This window comes from Fopius arisanus, unplaced genomic scaffold (genome assembly GCF_000806365.1).
Source record: "Fopius arisanus strain USDA-PBARC FA_bdor unplaced genomic scaffold, ASM80636v1 scaffold00017, whole genome shotgun sequence".
In the NCBI taxonomy this organism is placed as follows: Eukaryota; Metazoa; Arthropoda; class Insecta; order Hymenoptera; family Braconidae; genus Fopius; species Fopius arisanus.
The window spans coordinates 939,289-943,935 of NW_011887756.1; positions in this window are offsets into that span (position 1 = coordinate 939,289).

The following is a 4,647-nucleotide window of genomic DNA, read 5'->3' on the forward strand; positions in this document are numbered from 1 at the left end:
TCTTTTTTGCGATTAAAATTACAGGTGGAAGGGAAATAAGGGGAGATTACTGGTGGCCTCGGCCGAGAGACTGAACTTGAAAAAAAAAAAGCCCCTGCGAACCTTCCCACGCGATTCGCACTAACTCTTATTCCATGAGAAAATCACCATGACCAAAACAATGGATTGGAATGGAGAGGAAAAAAGTATTTCGCGTAAGTGCCAAGGGACAGTAAAAAGAAAAATAGAGCGATGGGGCAAAAATAATACATCGCGTTAATAATGTTTCCGCTCGTAAATGAACGAGTCGGTTCTGTCTGTTGTCTCGTGGTATTTGTGCCCTTTGATGTATTAAAACACCTGTGAACTCAACCCACATACCCAGAGAATCTTGAATCTATTATTCTTGAATTAATCATGGGGATTTTGAGGTATTATATCTGAGCCACCACTTGAAATTGCGATAATAAATCGTGAGAAGTCTTTAAAAATGGAAGAAAACCAGTCGGCGATGGCCTGTGGTGTTGTTCGATAATATTTCAATCACATTGATGCATTTTTCAACGATGATAATTCACGGCCAATGTTCAATTATAATATTGTTGTAAGCTTGAGGCTATGACACAAGGAAGAGTGAGACAATTTTTAATCATCGGCGTGATGATTAAAAATTGCCAGTTGACAAAAATTTATTGTCATGAACAAGCAGAGGGGAAATTTTTTCTAGCGTTCCACATTTTTTGTGATATCAAAGGAGTCGTTGGATAGGATTTAGATTAGCTAGGAAGGGGAACAGAATAATTCTCGATATAATTTTTACAAGAAAAATTACTAAAAAAAAAATGGATCCATCCAAAAAAAAAATGGTCCAAACCGGGATTTGAACCCGAGACCTTCCGATTATGCATCGGGTGCTCTCCCAACTGAGCCATCCGGCTCCATGACAATAAATTTTTGTCAATTATCCTTATTCTTCCGGATTATTCGAAATAAGGTAATACGACGTATAATTCGCGTTGCTATCGGGTTAAAAATAGTCCTACGCGTTAAAAAAAGGGGAATTATCGCTCGCAGATTATCCGATCGAGATGGATAATCTCAAAAAGAATGGGTTAACCAGAAAAAAAATGTCGGGATGAATTGAGAGTTTCCCGGCAAGCGGCCAAGTTCAATGCCGGCGGTTTAAGTCGCCACAAACAGCCGGAAAGATGTTGGAATGCCGATCCCTCAGTTTCCGGGAGTTCACCCGGTATTTCTTCAATTACCTTTACCTCAAGTTCAATGATACTGACAATACCTGTGTCTCCAGTTTCAAACGATAAAGCCAAGTGCAGGCGTAATGATTGATCTTTCCCCCCTCTTTCTAGTTGAATTACCGGTGTCTGATAAAAATAATTCTCTCACGATCGCCTACCGGTGGCGAATATCCTGTTGGATACATTTTTTTTTTTATTTTTATTCGTCTTTATTGCACTGACTGATGATGAAGGGCTTCTCGGAAGAAATAGAGAAGGGTTTTTTTTTTATTTTTGAGAAAATTGGGAAAATTGATCCATAAAGAGAAGAGAATTTCGCTGAATTACACGAGATAATTGGGCGTTACGGAGTGAATTACTATCGCAACAAAATAGGTGTGCTAATGAGGGGTTTTCGATTGAATTTGTGGAATGAAATTTGGGTGGAATAATGGATGCATTATTAATGCTTTCACCAAGCACCGCAGTTTTTTATCGAAATTTTTTGGGTTAAATTTCGAAAATTATCGGAATTTAATAGCACGGAAATTAAAATTTTCTATTTTATGACTGATAAATTGAATTTAAAAAATGAGAAGTCTCTTTTATTCTGAATGTAGCATCGGAGGTATAGCGGTTTGATATTACCCCACATCCTTCGAACCGGAGAATAAATAATTCGATGTTGCAACGTTTTGTGGAACTCATCCAAGACAAAAGGAAAGACGAAGGAATAAAATGTGCCGGGATAGAAAGAAAAAATGAGTACGAACGAAATCAAAGGTGGATATCATTGTCTGTACGGTTCGATGAGCATTCGGTACACGATTCTGAACAAGGGAGATGCCGAGGGAAACTTCACGAGCTGTAAAAAAAAAGATGCTACTGTATGGTCCTTTGATTTCTCAGTCTTCACTCAACTCTACAATTTTTCCCAATCATCTGATTCCCCCTTTTTTTTTCAATTTATCCTGTTTCTGAGTCAGAATGTATTTTTTATATCAATTTATCGCTGGCTTTCAGTATCGAATATCACAACGAAAATTGCCAACACGCGTTGTTGTACGTCAGGTGTTACCCACCAATTTCTATAAATCTTTGGGACTAACAAGGACTCCTCGCAAATTGAACACACCGGGTTGTCGGAAAATACTCTCGCCCTCAGTTTTACTTTATACCTGTAACGACTTTTATTATTATTTTTTTTTTTAATCAAAAATTGTATGATCAATTTTGCTTTTGCCCGAGGCCCGTCAAGGGACTGTGCACACCATGCGTAAAAAATTATTTGGCTCGGTGCGGATGGTACGTTATATTTTCCCGGGATTAACGACGCCCGCGGGAGACACCGGTTCTATTCCCTCACTGGTGATTATCACCGTGGGGTTGAAATCCGTATGCGGGAAATTTGTTACTTCCAGGGAATATTGGAGATGCGAATAATGAATAAAAATTGTGTAATTGTTTATGTGGAAAAAATAATGGAATCAACGCCTCGAGTGTGAGCATGCGATAATGGTGATCCATCGACATATTGCATATTTTCTTGAAATTTCATTATTTCATTTTTTTATTATCGATATATCGAAGATTATAAATCGATATATCGAAATATATCGAAAACGGAAGATCGATATATATCGATAATTGAGTATTTCGACTGTTAATCGTTCTACATGTTGATTTTTCAATTATTTGTGTATCGAATATTTAATATCGATATATATCGATAATACATTTTCGATATATCATTTATATTAATTAATTTAATTTTCAACTTCCCCTCTTACTGAAACCGGAGTTTATTCAATGTAATTACAACGATGTCAAGTGCACGAAAAGAGAGAAAACAGGGCGCCTCTTTAACGCTCGTTACATCGGTCAATATTAACATTGCCCTCCCCCCAAAAAACACGAGTGCGTATACCAAAAATATTATTCCTGTATTCATAAATATTGTTCTGGTTCTCCAGTTGCCCAGCCCCGAGATGAAAAATTCATTGGTGGTTTTAGTTTCGAATGGAATTGCATAACTTAAACTCATGAAAACGCAAGGAGAAAATATTCGCGTGTCGAATTGTTTCATCGCGTGATAAATTCACATTTGTTATTTCAGCAAATGTTTACATTGTTCTCGAGTCTAAATGCCAAGGGGTCATGATATTATCGCCGAGAAGCATCAATCATCATCGGATATACCCCAAAAAATTTCACTCGTAAGGAGTCCATTTCATTGGTTTAATTTCATGATGAGTCATGGTAGGGAGGAAAAAAAAAATATAAGGTAATGGACAATGATCTCATTTTCACTGGGTGAGAAGTAACGAGTGGATGATTGCAATCGTTTGCGATTGCGTTGGGAGAGAAGTCCGGTTTCATACCAGTAATTCTCGGGGTATGGCCTCTGGTTTTGTACTGCATTGCGCAAGATCCTACGATGCATTTAAGGTCAAGAGCACTTTCCACCCGCTAAGTCATAAATCACTTGGAAATTAACTGGCTTAATTGGTTTTGGTATTTGAATCTAACCGCTCGCGTAACATCAATTTCACGCGCCATCCATATCTATCGATTATTTTTTCAAAATCGAAAAAATGACGCATCTTTTCCCAAAAAACAATTTAATTCCACCAAAAAAGATTAAATAATTTCCATTGACTCATCGAATTTAGTCGATAAATTGATTGTTAATTCCGAATAAACGATTCATTTAATTCCAACTGATATCTGATTTGAATGAATCATTTTTTATGAATTATGTATGGGGATTAATTAAACGGATGAAATAGTGAAAATATTTGAAACGGAAAATAAACGAAACATCTGAACAGAAATGTTGAGTTTCAATAGAAAATGCATGAACTTTGATAAACCATTGAAATAAAGATGAATACATGAAAGCAAATATTTGCCAAAGGGAGTGTACTCGACATTAAATTTTCACGTAAAAAATTTCAACATTCGATAATGATATTTTAATTAAAACTTCACATTAAAAATGTTGAAAACGTTGAGGTAAATTTCGAATTCTGTTACTCGATATTTTTATTTTCTCCTACGATGCACGAATGATTCAGTGAACCCGCATATAAGGTAATATATAGAAAATCCATCTAGTCATGGTATACAACACAATCGTACAATTTTATCGAGTGAAAGTCAAGGATGTTCAGTTGTTAAGTTTATTCCCAACATTTTATTTCACTGTCAGAATTACTCTTGAATTTTAAATTGAACAAAAAACCCTTTCAATTCCATAAAAAACCAAATAAAAACGTTCGTTCAAAAAAGCGATAAATAAATCCTCGAATCTAGATTTTCCACTCGATACTACATTTCATAATAATTGCAACATCCCGTAAAAATCATTAAAAATTTAATGAGAATATTTAACTCAACCCCTCGAAAATGTCCTCTACCAAATTGTCACGAG